General features: G+C 40.9%; 1 non-coding gene across 1 annotated transcript; it reads left to right on the top strand.

Moving 5' to 3' along the window:
* The first annotated feature begins 8,610 nt into the window (after positions 1-8,610).
* On the top strand, positions 8,611-8,679 carry Trnak-cuu. Its single transcript has one exon. It is a non-coding gene; the product is annotated as a tRNA-Lys (tRNA).
* The last annotated feature ends 7,337 nt before the right edge of the window (positions 8,680-16,016 follow it).

Below are 16,016 nucleotides of genomic sequence, written 5' to 3'. Positions count from 1 at the left end.
GTAATGGAGAGGAAATGAAAACACATTCCCTGAAAGTAAAGGACATTATTAGAAATGTTGGAGAGGAAAAATGGTGATAAAACAATAAAAGATCATAGAGGGGATGAATATGAACAAAAATAAGGTAATTACCTTATTTTTTCTCATCAATATAAAGCACATAATCTTCTTGTGCAGAGCTTCAATATGTTTTTATTTCTTTTTAATATTTTTGTTCATTAAAAATAGGTGTTTAATTATGGTAAATAATTTCTATACATGATATAATATAATTTTATCATATTCTCTGGGGTTGCAAACACTGCACAAATTTGTTACACCCACAGTCATTGGTTTAAATTTAATTTTGACAATTATTGTTTCTACTTTCACTTGCTAGACAGGTACTCTACCATAGAAGCAATACCCAGGCCCTTTTTGCTTTAGTTGATTTTGGGATAAAGTCTCACACTTTTACCGAGACTACTCTTGGGCCATGATACTCCTAACTACTTCTTCTCACAAAGCTGGATTTACAAATGTATGACAAAGTAACCAGCATATTTGTTGAGAAAGTTTCTAACTTACTTCTGTCAGAGAAGACTGTGACCTGCTATTTTCTAAACCTCAAAGCTTGATTGATTTTTTTTTTTTTGAGAAAGGCTCTTACTAACTTTACTTGGACTGGTCCCAAATGTGTGATACTGTTGCCTTCTCTTTCTCTTGAATCTGTGTTTCCCAGCCACTTGGTATATAAGCTGTATGTGGTTTGCAAGAATTTTACTGAGGACATCTTTGCCTGTCTTTATCATGAATATTGGTGTTTCATTTTCTTTGTTGCTGTTCTTATAGATTTGCTGTTCTATAGATTTGGAATCAGAATTCAAATAATGGATTTGAATATATGTCATTTTATTTTTATTTATGGAACTTGAATTAGGAACATTGATGTTAGGTCTTATCTGGTAGAAATGAATTTTATCAGTGGTCCTAATATACTCTTCGTTGAGAATCTCTTTACTAATGGTTTATTGTCATTTCTCATTACAGATATTTTTGTCTTCTAGGTTCAATTTATTTAATTTTCATAATTTATATACTTTTTAAATTTATTGGAGTATAATTTTTCAATAAATTCCCCAATGTTTCAAAACATTTCTTTCTGTCTTTTTTGTGGGCCTGGAAAGTAGTATTCATAGACTTGTAATTGCCATTCAACAACTCTACTACTTGAGCTATGTCCCCAATGAGTCTCCATTTAGAAGCTTAAACCCTCTTCATATTCAGGATCCTCTCAATTACATCTGTATTAGTTGTACCGTTTCTTTCCTCTAGTTATGTTAGTTTGTCTCTTTACTCTCTTTCAGTTGGTTTGGGTAAGGGTCTGGCAGTGTTGTTTATATTGCCAAATAATTGTTCTCCCTTTCATTGTTACATTGTGCTTCAGATTATCTATTTCATTGATGTTAAACCTAATAGTAAATATTCCTTTCCCTGTAATAAGTTTTAGTTGTATTAATATTATTATTTTTTGAGTGGACCAATGCATACTTTATTTCAGGAAAGCCAAGGTTTATATAGGGTTAGAAATCAATTCACAACTTCAAGAGTAAAAATTAATACAGCATTGTATCCATATAGCTACTGCAAGGCTACTACAAATGGTGACTACTAAAAAGGGCTTCCTTATTACAAAGATTATTGACACTAAAACAAAGGATTAAACCAGTCAAAGCAGAGCTCTATCACTTAGCTACTATTTCTTGGAGACTAATTATCTTTGACCATGACTTCTCTATTTACTGTGAAGAGACTTCCCTATTTACTGTGAAAAGCTTTTGCTAAAGCAGCTGGGCAAGCAAGTCTCCCCAGGGAGGCTCTGTACAGGGGAAGAGTCTCATGACAAGGTGGCTTCCTTTGGCCATAAAACACAGGAGACTTCTTTAATGGAGATTTTTCCCCATAGGCCTATTAGTTTGCTAATAAGGCATCGGAACTTCTGTGCCTAGGCTAAGTTTCTGGTCAGAGAAGTTATTCTCCCACAATTCCCCCTTTATTTATTATTTTTCTACAGCTGCTTCTCTAGTAAGCTTAAGAGCAGTGAGTCAAATATCAGAAGATCTATTCTTAGCAAAATGCTTCATTACTGCTATAATAGAACATTATCCTAAGGTAAAAACACATAAGTATTAAGGCAATAGAAGCACTTCCAACACTATGTGTAATACTTTGCTACCACCCCCTGGGGTCTAATCCTTCTAAGGTCTAGGCTAGTTTGTGCTAGTCCCTGGGCAATCTCATCAATAGAAGAGACATTTGGTAATTCCTTTTGAAAAGCTTTAAAAACCTCCAGGCATAAAATTTGCTCACTTAAAGAACCATTTACTATGCCTCCATCTATAAGCATTTGTATATCATTCCATTCACACTCAGAGGCATTATATTTATAAGGTGTTACACAGACATGACTAGAATTACAATCACAGGTAAAAACAATCATTGCTGCAAAGACAGATATTTCTGTCCAAGCCAGAACAACCCTCCTTTGATGGCTTCTATCTCATCTTGAAAGTGGGCATTTACTTCCAGCTGATGTTGTCATAAATTGTGGGAGTCCTGGTGCCAATGCACCATAAAGTCATGAGTTTTTACAGATTGTCCCAATGCGGCTCTGGATATCGCTGCGGTAGTAGCAATGTCAATCAGTCCTAAGAGTCCTGTGGTAATCAGTCCAATTGCACGACGACTCCTCTTCAAAAGCTGCTTGAAAAAGCGCATTACTAGTCCTTGTACAGGTCCTTCAGCCCAGGGACAATGCATTCGAACAGGCACCCAAAGTGAGTGGTGCTGGGTCAAAAATCATGATCCTATCTTGACATGGTAGGGGTGCACAGGATGAAGATGTAGATGCTTCCAGATGACTGTGAGGCCATTCTCCATCTTAACCCAAATAGGATGAGCAGGGGCCCTGGTGGCAGTAGGCAGCAGGGTCTCCCAGTGGCTCCAATAGAATGTCACACCTCCTGGTGGGCTGCCTGTAACTTTCTGCATAGACTGCACTCGAGAGCTCAAACACAGTTCTGCAATCTCCTATGGATCAATTATCAGGTCCCTGGATCCAGATGCCAGTTGTTAGACCTTCGTAACTGCAACCATAGTCAGGACACGGGGATGCAGAGATGTGTGGACCACTGCATACTTTATTTCTGGAGGGCCAGGGTATATACAGGATTAGAAATCAATTCACAACTTCAAGAGTAAAAATTAATACAGCATGGTATCCATATCAATACAAAAGTTGTGGTTGTCCTTACTGCCAGGCTACTACAAAGGGTGACTACTACATGTATTAATATTATTTTTATTTTCTAATTACTTGAGGTACTCTTTCAATTGCTTGATATCTGTTTAAGTTCTTTTTTCTGGTCATATATGTTGGTACTGAGAACAGAGCTGAGTGCAACTCACTGTCACTAGGCTTGATTAGGTGATACTACTGGTCTGAATCACTGTTGCCTGAAATAATTGGTTTATTTTTTCAAGAAATAGTGATAATTGTTGATACATTACTTTCCTTCATTTAGTTCATTTAGATACTTAGGCTTTACTGGAGTTTGAACTAAGCCTTCAACCCTTGCTAGGCAGGCAATATATTCTCTAAGCATCTAAAACCTCCCTTCTTGTATTTAGATTATTTCGTAGATAGGGTCATGATTTTTTCCTGGGCCAGCTTCAGAACACAATCCTCCTACCTAAGTCCAGTAGTATAACTGAAATCAAGTGTACACTATCATACCTGGCTTATTGATTGAAATGGAGCTTTCCTAGCTTTTACCTAGTCCCATTTTGAACTATGATCGTCCAGTTCACTGCCTCTTCAGTAGTTTGAATTACCAATACAGGCCATCATGCTTTGCCCTTTCTCATTATTTTAATTACTAAACAAAATTTGCTGCAGTGTCAATTTATCCATAAAATCTACCCTGATCAATGTGTTTAAAATGTCAAGTATAAATAAAAAAGTATCCACTCTTATCATAGCATTTACAATCTCTCCTACTCTGCTGTACATATTTTAATTACCACTTCTTTCCTGCTTTCCTATTATGTAAATAACTTAATTGTTATGTCTGATAAGCTAAAATATAAATTCAAATTAATCTAAGTACAGTTTCAAGATCAAAATGAATAAAATCAGTGAAAGAATCTATAGCATAAATGAGTTTATTGGAGTGTGCAATCAACATACTCAAAGATACTTTAAAGCCTATGAAAAACAAAGAAAATAGTCAGTCAATAGACTGAAGAAAAATCTTGGAGAATGGAGAAAAGTTTTCCAATTTGCACATTTGATAAGGGGTTGTTGGCCATGGGCTTGAACTCAGGGCCTGTGCACTGTCCCTGAGCTCTTTTGCTCAAGTCTAGCACTCTACCACTTTGAGTCATAGTACCACTTCCAACAAAACTATTTTGACATTTCATTTCTCAGAATAATTTTAAACATAAACATGTTTTACTTACCATTTTGAGCAATTTCCTCAAAGATTCTCCTTGCATCTGTTTTCACTTGGTTTTTAATATGTAACCAAATATAACAACTTTCAAAGCCTGGGATTTCTTGTGAAATAAGATTATTATAAACCAGATCTAAATATTATCTTCATATCTAAAATATTTTGAACTCTTTCCTTATTAAACAAAGCATTTTTGTTCATAAGTAGGTATCTCTCAGCAAAATTTTCAGGGGTCAGTTTTGTTCTAGTTACTATATTATAATTATTTTAAAAGATGGTAAAATTATTTCTGAATTAATGATCATTTTTGAACTGTACAAAATTGTGTGATTTTGTCACAAATTACATGCATATACAGAGCTATGCATATATATAATGTCCTTAGCCCATTCCATTTTTGTTTATCCAGGTAAACAATGACCATCTGTTAACACACCATGAGGCACAAATTGATCACTTATTTATGCCAATACATCAGCAATTATATCAAAATGTATCAGAAACACCATGTGTTGGGGTCCATCTCCCCCCCTGGATGGAAGGGGCTTGATGCACCTCCCCGAGCTGGGGAATGCGGCCCTTCTACCCTCTCTACATTGGAATCCGGAGAAACCGGTTGGGCAAAAAGTCCCCCGACTCAGCCAGCAGCCAGCCCGGCGCCTACCAGCCCCGCCCTGGTTTGGCGCGCTCAGAGTGACAATAGCCCTTGGAGGTCAAGTGACAGCTCTCAGCCTATCGGAATCCTGGCCAACCCCCTTTCTTCGAATTCATCTCCCCCTGTCCTTCTTTCAATAGAGAGATTTCGCTTTAAGAGGCGGTCCCCGTAGCATCAGTTCGCCAGTGCCCAGGGAAAGGGGGAGAACCATAACTACAGTAGGTCGCGTGCCCGCCAGGCCGGAGTAACCCCTACGTCCCACCCTAACATACCTGCAGGCCGAGGGTTAGAGGAGAGGGTGATACGGAGGGTAAAAGGAGAGAAAGAAATAAGCATCTGAGCCGGGGCAGAGAAAAAACCCCAACATTGTGGCTCCCACGTGGGCTGCACGAATCCACGCGAGGAAGCCCGGCTCCCGACCGGCCCTGACGGAAACAGGTTGGAAATCCTGAGACCCGCGATCCTCCCACCCCAGGTAAGAGGATGGGACAAGTCCAGAGTCGGCGAAACAATTCGCTCCTTAAGATCCTAAAGTTCACCCTCCAAAACGCGGGGATTATTATCTCAGAGCCCTGCGCTATACAAATTTGGGAGGAATTGACCCACAGTGTCCCGTGGCTAACTGGAGCCAACCCACTCTCGTGGGAAACTTGGGACCGACTAGAGCGGGAATTACAAGCGGCAAAATGTGGAGAACTCCCACTGCGAGCCATTAAGACTCTCAAGGCATGCCTCTCTTGGGACCCGGGCAGGAAGTCCCTGGATTCAGGAGAAGGTAGCCAGAGGGAATTTTGATCTGGAGCGGGCCCCCGATGCCCCACTCCGAGAGGCCCTGGGATGAAAGCTCGTTCGGTACCCAGGAATCCAAGCCGCGGCAGGCAGGAGATGAGCAGAGCAGCCGCAGGCTTGCTACCCCTCCCCCAAGTGAAGCTCAGCTTGACTCTATACATATGCAGATTTCGGCAGCCCTGCCCCGCAGCAAAAAAAAAAAAAAAAAAAAAAAAAAAAAAAAAAAAAAAAAAAAAAAACGGCCTGGCCACTTTTAAATTCAGAGGCCTTGAAACTTCAGAGTTCCATGAGTTCTGCAGGATGGTTCTTGAGAGAGGCGGGTGAACGCGCCCTGGGCAAAATATCAACTTTACGGCCTGACTTTCAGATTCCCCACCAACCAAGGCAATAAACAGACTAAAGCCCCTTGCTGGGCAGTCCCTATTGCCAGAGACAGTAATCATGATATTTGGAAAGGAGTTCTGATTCTTAATTGATACAGGAGCAGATCGGACCATATGCATTTAATTGGACAACATTATTATTGGATCAGTAGATGCCCAAGTACTAGACTTGGCCTATAGCAAGGCACAAACTCTCCTTCAAAGAGGAGGGCTGCATATAGCCAGTGACAAGGTTCAGAAAGTATACCCCTTCAAGATCTTGGGGGCAGAGCTTAAACTAGACTCTGTATGCCCACTCAAGCTCCAGTTATCCTTCCAGGCAACTTATACTCTGGTGGAGATGCAAAGACTGTTAGGTGAAATTAATTGGCTAAGACCCTGGCTTCAACTGCCTACAGAAGAGCTGATTCCACTCCATGACTCTTTGAAGGGCAAAGCGCCCACTGATGTTATTACAATAACTCCATCACTCCAAACAGCCTTCCAGAAAATCCAATTGGCCTTAAATAAGGCACAGCTGGCACGCTACAAGCCTAAGTGCCCACTTTGCCTTTGGATCCTCCCCGGGTCCGAACTTTCCTCCGCTGTAATTACGCAATCAGGCGAGCCCCTTCAATGGGTGCACGCATCAGTGGGAGGAGCTCCCAGAGTTTATTCCCAGCTAGACCAGCTAGCTGACTTGGTAATTAAGGGCAGGGATACTTCCCTGAGACATTATGGAAGAGATCCTGACATGCTAACTATTCCCTACCGGTTGTCAGATTTTGAATGGGTCAGAAGAAATAATACACTTGTGTCTAGTGCCCTGGAGGGCTTTATGGGTAAGATAGATTGCCACTATGGCACTTCAAGATGGGTGACCTCATTTTCCAGGCTACAATGGACACCCCCTGTGCTTTTCTCTACCAAGCCTCTTGTCAAGGCTGCCAATGTCTTTACAGATGGTGGGCGAGCCGGCTCTGCCGTAGTGGTGCGCTCCGCCTCGCCCCCTGCCGGTGGGAAAGATAACACCCATTACTTTGAAGCCGTCACTGGCTCTGCACAGTTTAAAGAGCTGTACGCAGTCGCCTTGGCACTGACCCATGTTAAACAGCCAATGAACTTGTTCTCTGATAGTCTATATGTGGTTAATTTGCTACCCAACCTGGTATGTTCATATATCAAGTTGGATGGAAACCCAATCACTCCTCTGATGATCCAAGTCAGGTCTCTGTTAAAAGAGCGGAGTGAGCCTATTTTTTTACAACACCTTCGTGGACACCAAGGACTACCTAGGGACCTGGCACAAGGTAATCGTATGGCTGACCAGTTGGCCACTAATGGAACCATCATAGCTCTGGCCATTGTACAACCTCAAAACCTCCAAATGGCCAAAGGGCTTCATGAGTGTACTCACTTAAATTGGAGAGGGTTACATCAGAGATTTCCTTCAATTCCTATAAAAGACTTAAAAAAGATTATAAGGACTTGCAAATCGTGTATGCCTTTCGTGCAAGTCCCTCCCCTGCAATCTCCAGGGGTGAATCCAAGATGTCTCAAACCTAACTTAATTTGGCAGACTGATGTGACGCACTACGCTCCCTTTGTAAGGCTAAAATATATATTCATGTCTATTGACACATGCTCTGGCGCGTGTTGAGCCTCTCTGCATACCGGGGAAAGAGCACGGCATGCTGAAAGCCACTTCTTACAATGTTTTGCTATCCTAGGATTGCCTTTACAGGTTAAAATAGATAATGGACCTTGTTTCACCAGTAAGCCTCTACAGGCCTTTTTCCAAATGTGGAATATTAAACATACCACTGGAATACCTTATAACCCAAAGGGTCAAGCCATAATTGAGAGGCATAATAAGACCCTGAAGGATCAATTATTAAAACAAAAAGGGGGGGAAGCCCCCAGGACCAGCTGAGGACAGCGATGTTTACATTGAATATTTTAAATTTCTCTAAGGACCAACCTCTGTCGGCTTTCCAGAGACACTGGTCAAGCCAAACACCCTATTTAAAAGTGGAGGCCCGCTGGAAGGATTCCCTGACAGGGGAGTGGCGTGGGCCAGACCCAATTATCAGTGCTAGAAGGGGATTCGCCTGTGTTTTCCCTACTGGGAAACCGAATCCAATCTGGATACCTGCTAGAGATGTAAAATATTGTCCATCACAATGACCACCCAAGGGCACCTGCCCTTGAGGGATGTCTCCCCTTGTTTCCTCTCAGGAAAGCAAAGAACGAGGTGGAATCTAAGGAGAAACGGGAAAGCCTGCCTGCACCAGCGATGGACCCAGTGTCGGCCCTGTTCAGTCGGTAGAGCATGGGACTCTTAATCCCAGGGTCGTGGGTTCGAGCCCCACGTTGGGCGCCACAATGTTGGGGTTTTTTTGTCTGCCCCTGCTCAGATGCTTATTTCTTTCTTTCCTTTTACCCTCCGTATCACCCTCTCCTCTAACCCTCGGCCTGCAGGTATGTTAGGGTGGGACGTAGGGGTTACTCCGGCCTGGCGGGCACGCGACCTACCGTAGTTATGGTTCGCCCCCTTTCCCTGGGCGCTGGCGAACTGATGCTACAGGGACCGCCTCTTAGAGCGAAATCTCTCTATTGAAAGAAGGACAGGGGGAGATGAATTCGAAGAAAGGGGGTTGGCCAGGATTCCGATAGGCTGAGAGCTGTCACTTGACTTCCAAGGGCTATTGTCACTCTGAGCGCGCCAAACCAGGGCGGGGCTGGTAGGCGCCGGGCTGGCTGCCGGCTGAGTCGGGGGGCTTTTTGCCCAACCGGTTTCCAATGTAGAGAGGGTAGAAGGGCCGCATTCCCCAGCTGGGGGAGGTGCATCAAGCACCTTCCATCCAGGGGGGGAGATGGACCCCAACAACCATGCATGAACTACTTAAACACACTAGACCCAGTAATTCAATCAGCTCCCTCACCTAAATCATGTGTAAAGAGACACCTAGCACTAGAACATGAAGACACACACCAACAGTGATTTGTAGTGAATGTGTAGGAAAAGCCTATACAGACAAGAGAGAACTTTTAAGTAACAGAAACATACATTCATTGGTGTAATAGTTTCATAAGTGTACATATTTGCAAACTCATTCAACGTTCAAAACAACAAAAGGAAAAACACCTAACTATACAGATAAAGTACTTACCTTGTAGTTCATGTAATTAAATCTCAAAACATTTGATCTCAAATTTGCTGGACATTCCTGACATTTAGTAATACAGTAAATTCTGGAGACTAATTAAACACCTTTGGTGGTTTGAATATTTGCAACATTTGCAATTTGACAAGGAGAATTTTGATTGGTAAATATTGAAAATAATTTCTAAATTTTGGCTAATTACTATTGGTTTTACACAAACTAAAGAATGATAGCATTTATTCAATTTTAAGAAATTTGTGTATGAATTAGAAAAAATAATGACTTTACAATAGGGTGATAGAATGCAAGTCATTTTTCAGAAACAATTTCAGATTGATTTGGAATATATTTCATTGGGTCTAAATAAGATAACCTCTGATTAAGGTCTTCTATTTAAAGGATAATTACTATGCCACTAGGTTCTTTTTTTTTATATCGAGCACTGAATATGGTGGAAATTTTATTTAAATAGGGTTGTATCACTTTATATTCTTCCAGAGGTATATGAGTGCTCCAATATTGCCACTTACTTTCTCATACTTATTGTAGTCTGCATTTTTGTTGTTTTTGTCGTAGCTCTTCAAGTGAATGTGAAACGCTATCTCATGGTTTTTATTTAGATTTCCTAATGGTTAATAATATAGCACAGAAATGCTAATTGCCCTGATTATCACATATTGTGTGTGTGTACTGTTATTGCATTGTACCCTCAAATGTGTACAAATATTACAGAGGCCTAGCATGGTTATGCAGAGATAGAAAGAATTGGACTCTGAAGCCTACTAGAGAAAACTAGTGTGACCATCGTCCAAAAAAAGCCCATTGTGGAGGCCATCATGACTATTCAGGTTCTCTGGAAGCTATTGGTGAGAGGATCTTGGTCTGAGGCTGGCCTTGGCTAAGACAGACAAAAGGTCTTTTAGAAAAATAATTAAAGCAAGAAAAGGCTAAGAATGCATCACAATTGATAGAGCATCTACCTTTAAAGTATAAGGTTTTGAATTCAAACACTAGCATCACTAAAAGTATTGTTAAGAAGTTATTGAATTGCATACAAAATGCTACTGCCTTCTCATTTGAGTTCTCCCTACCTAGCAAAACCAATATATGCAATTTGAAAATCAGCTAGTATTGTCTCAGTGGGGACAAGCTTCTTCTTTTCTGACTTTGTTTCTTATTTATGTTTTTCTAGGAAATACTTGTTTTCATTAGACAGTCAAAAAAGAATGACAAACCAAAGGACACTTTTAAAAAGGAATATCCAGAGTATACAGAAAATATTATCTTCCATTTATCACAATTACTTGTTGATTGAATATCTTTTTAAAATTATTTATTTATTGTCAAAGTGGTGTACAGAGAGGTTACAGTTCATACGTAAGGCAATGGGGACATTTCTTGCATACAGACACATTATCTTTAGAAGGTCCTGTTTTGCTTTGCTATGATCTTTCCATGAAGAGATGAGTGGTGGTGTAGGATGCCCTCCAGCTCTATGGTCTCCAGGAGAAACGTCCTTTCCACTTTGTCTTCTGGCCACTAATGCTAATGGCTCTCTTGCTGTCTCTCTCTTGGTTGTATTGTCATGCAGCATTGTAAGGCTTGGCAGCCATCATGGTAGCTCCTGCTGCTATTAGGGGTCCTTGAAAATGTGTGTGTCAATGAATTTTTGTTTAGTCCTGATGTGGGTGATCTGCTCTTCAACTCAGTCCTCTCTAGACAGAGACCCAGGAAAGTTAAAAGAATCTCAGAAAAAGGATGATAATGTGGATGCAATGCCCAATCGGAAATGACTACAGATAATACATTTCTGACCACTTGGTGGAGGAGGCTGTGCCAAACAGAAACTCCATGAAACTGCACAAGAGTGTCAGTGGATGTGAGTTACTGGACAATGATTTTTTTTAAATTTTTATTATCAAACTGATGTACAGAGAGGTTACAGTTTCATAGTTAGGCATTGGATACATTTCTTGTACTGTTTGTTACCTCATCCCTCATTCCCCCATCCCCCATCCCCTTTTCCTTTCCCCTCGCCCATGAGTTGTTCAGTTCATTTACACCAAACAGTTTTGCAAGTATTGCTTTTGTAGTTGTTTGTCTTTTTTTAACCTGTGTCTTTCAATTTTGGTATTCCCTTTCAGTTTCCTAGTTCTAATACCAGTATACACGGTTTCCAATATACTCAGATAAGATACAGAGATACTGTAGGTACAACCACAGGAAGGGGATACAAAAAAACCATCAATAATAGAAGCTACAGTTACACATAGCACATTGAAAGTAGTTACAACAGTGATATAACAATCATTTCCATAACATGGAGTTCATTTCACATAGCATCATCATAGGAGTTCATAAGGGTATAGCTATTGGGCTCTTGTGATCCTCTGCTGTGACTAGCAGAAACCTGTGCTAATTATTCCCTATAAGAGAGACCATAGAGTCCATGTTTCTTTGGGTCTGGCTCACTTCACTTAGTATAATTTTTTCCAAGTCCTTCCATTTTCTTACAAATGGGACATTGTCATTCTTTCTGATAGAGGTATAAAATTCCATTGTGTATATGTACCACATTTTCCTGATCCATTCGTCTACTGAGGGGCATCTGGGTTGGTTCCAGATTCTAGCTATGACAAATTGTGCTGCGATGAACATTGTGGTGCTGGTGGCTTTACTATGATTTTATTTGTGGTCTTTTGGAAAGATGCCCAAAAGTGGGGCTGCTGGGTCATAGGGGAGTTCTATGTTTAGCCTTCTGAGCAATCTCCATACCACTTGCCAGAGTGGCTGAACCAGTTTACATTCCCAACAACAATGAAGTAGGGTTCTCTTTTGGCCATATCCCCTCCAACAATTGTTATTGTTAGATTTCTTGATATAAGACATTCTTACTGGGATGAGATGGAATCTCAATGTTGTTTTGATTTTCATTTCTTTTATGGCCAGTGGTTCAGAGCACTTTTTAAATTATTTATTTTTTTAAATTAAATTTTATTGACAAGGTGATGAACAGAGGGGGTACAGTTACATAATAAGGTAGTGAGTACATTTCTTGTCTTATTTATTACACTCTCCCTCATTTTTCTTTCCCTTTCCTAGTTCAGATAATCATATATAAAATATCCAGTGTACCAAAATCATATACAGTGACCACAGGCGGTACACCAAAGGAAATACACCTAGTACATTAAACATAATGACAACAATAAAATCCTCCTGTTTCCATCTCTTGGAGTTCATTTTGCTTAGCCTCATCTTATATAATCATATGTATAATGCTGTTGAGCTATTGTGATCCTCTGATATAGACCTCATCTTCTTTGGGGGGTGGGTCAGTTATGAGGCTTGAATTCAGGATCTGGGTGCTGTCCCTGAGCTCTTTTCTCAAGGCTAGTGCTCTATCACTTTGAGCCAGGCACCAGTGGCTCATGCTCTGTAATCCTACCCACTCAGAAGGTTGAGATCTGAGAATCAGGATTCAAAGCCAGCCCAGGCAGAAAAGTCCCCTTGAGACTCTTATCTCCAATCAACCACTCAAAAACTGGAAGGGGAGCCATGGCTAGACCTAATCACTTTTAATTTTGCTTAGCTTACTACTGTTCAATATGGTGAATTCAGTTTCATACTCATCCATTGCTCTGTTTTTTAATTCCCATCTCAAAGCATTCACATATATTTATCAGTTTCATCTATGTGAAGAAAACCTTCTGATGTGCCATTCTTCCCCTAGAGTTATTTCTCTTCCATCTTTTTTTTTATTACTTTCTCATCTGGACAAACTACCTTCTCAGCTTGGGAGGGTAGCATGGAGACTGAATATGCCTCAATTTCACTCTAATATTTATTTAAAATAGTTTGATTAGATATCCAATTCTAGGTTGGAAATATTTTGCTTAGAATTTTAGAGGCCCCAGGCTACAGTCTTCTAGCTCTGGATGTTGCTGACAGGTTTGGTTCTTGGTGTGAACCTGTTTTTTCTTGTCTGGACACTCCCAGGATCTCTTTTGTCCTCAGGTGCTCTGAAATTTCCTGCTGAAGTATTTAACCAGTAGGTCAGTTTCCATTCATTGTTCTGAGCAGCTGGTAGGTTCTTTCAATCTAGAAAATTATGTCTTTAATTGTTGGGAGCTTTTCTTAAATTATTATTTTTAGTGCCATACTGGGGCTTGACTCAGGGCCTGAGCATTGTTCCTGAGCTTTTGTGCTCAAGGCTAGGGCTCTACCATTTGAGCCACAGCTCCAGCTCCATCTGGAAGGTGGTTAACTGGAGATGACTCTCACAGACTTTCCTGCCTGGGCTAGCTTTGAAATGTGATCCTCAGATCTTAGGGACAGTATTCAGACCCTGAGTTCAAGCCCTAGTACTGGCACAGGGGTGGGGTGGGGTGGGGAAGCATAATAAAAGACTTGAGGTTGAATACATTGACCTCCTCCTCTTCCCAAGTCCCAACTGAGAATAAAGGGACTTTTAAAAGATGAGCAACAAGGCGGCAACAAAGGTTTTTGGACGTCTGAAAGCAAGTGGCTGGCTGAGTGATGACTGATTTAGTGCAGCCTGCCACAACACCTTGCTCCCACTGGAGGAGTCTGGAAATGGAGGTAAAGGTGTGACTGAAGTCTCATTGGTCAAGCTTCTTCTGAGTGACAGTTGGTGGGACACTGGTGGCTATGCCTGCAATCTAGTTACTCAGGAGGCTGAGATCCGAAGCATGGTTCCAAACCAGCCTAGGCAATCCAGAAGACCCCATCTCCAGAATAACAATAAAAGAGGCAGGCTAGGGGTAGGACCAAGTGTTGGCTTGTCAGCCTACCAAGCAAACTAAGTGATTGGGAGGCCCTGAGTTCAAATTTTGGTACCAGCAAAGAAAGAGAGAAAAAACGGAGAGAGAGAAGGAGAGATTGAGAGAGAGAGAGAGAGAGAGAGAGAGAGAGAGAGAGAGAGAGAGAGAGAGAGAGAGAAAAAATAAAAAAGAAAAAGGAAAGAAATTAAATTAAATAGCCTCCTACCCCATCCTCTCATCTGGCATCTGCCTCTCCCCAGTACTGGGAGATGACTGAAGCTTATTCTCCTAGAAGGAGAGAGAGAGGGTCTCTGGATGGGACATGAGTTCTGGGGGTTGGGGGGCATAATGGACACAAGGATATGTCGATGTACAATGCTTTGGCCTGTTTCTCTGATCTGCCTGCAGAAATAATGCTGACATCCAGAATAAAACTCTTAGGGCAGGTATTACAATAGTTTGTTTTTTCCCAGTCCAAGAAGTTTCCCATAAAAATGAGCTAGACAGGGATGGGAATATGCCCTAGTGGTAAAGTGCTCACCTTGTATGCATGAAGCCCTGAGGTCTATTCATTGGCACCACATAGAGCAATTTTTCATATGTCTCTTGGCCATTCGCATTTCCTCATCAGAGAAATATCTTTGTAAGTCTTTAGCCCACTTGTTGAGGGGGGTGTTGGTTCTTTGCGGTTTTGTTTTGGAGGAATGTAATTTTCTGAGTTCTGCATATATTTTAGATATGAGGCCTTTGTCTGTTGTAAGGCCGGTAAAGATCTTCTCCCAACCTGTGGGATTTCTGCTTATCTTGCAAGCTATGTCTTTGCCCTGCAGAAGCTCTGCAGTTTGATGCAGTCCCATTTGTCCAACCTTTCTTTGATTTGTAGCCTTTCTGGATCTTTGTTAAGGAACTTCTGTCCTGTGCCAAGGAGCCCAAGTGTTTCTCCTACTCCTTCTTTTAGTGTTTCCAGGGTGTCTGTTTTGATTTTGAGGTCTTTGATTGATTTGGAATTGATTTTGGTGCAGAGTGATATATAAGGATCTAGTTTTAGTTTGTTGCATGTGTTGAACCAGTTTTGCCAGCACCGTTTGTTAAAGAGGCTATCTTTCTTCCAGACTACTTTTTTAGCTCCTTTTCAAAGATTAAGTAGGCATAGTTCTGTGGGTTCATTTCTGGGCCTTCAGTTCTGTTCCATTGGTCTTCAGGCGTGTTCTGGTGCCAATATCAAGCTGTTTTTATTACTATAGCTTTATAATACTGCTAGAAGTGTGGTATTGTAATTCCTCCAGCACTGTTCTTTCTGCTTAGGATTGTTTTTGCTATTCTGGGTGTTTTATTGTTTCATCCGAATGTCTGGATTGCTTCGTTTAGTTCATTAAAAAATGGTGTTGGGATATTAAAGGGTATTGCATTGAATTTGTAGATAGCCTTTGGCAATATTGCCATTTTGATTATATTAATCCTCCCAATCAAGGAGCATGAGAGGTTTTTCCATTTCCTTAGTTCTGCCTTAATTTCGTTTTTTATGTTTTTAAAGTTCTCATCATAGAGGTCTTTCACTTATGTGGTTAAGGTTATTCCTAGGTGTTTTATGTTTTTTGAGGCTATTGCAAAAGGAGTTGCTTTCCTGATTTCAGCCTTGGTCTTCATGTCGTTGGCATAGAGAAATGCCATTGATTTTTGAGGGTTTATTTTATATCCTGCAACTTTGCCAAAGTTTTGGATCAGCTCTAGTAGCTTGGTGGTAGAGTCTATGGGGCTTTTTAGGC

Source organism: Perognathus longimembris, chromosome 28 (assembly GCF_023159225.1).
Source record: "Perognathus longimembris pacificus isolate PPM17 chromosome 28, ASM2315922v1, whole genome shotgun sequence".
Taxonomy (NCBI): domain Eukaryota; kingdom Metazoa; phylum Chordata; class Mammalia; order Rodentia; family Heteromyidae; genus Perognathus; species Perognathus longimembris.
This window is presented reverse-complemented; position numbering and strand designations above follow the sequence as displayed.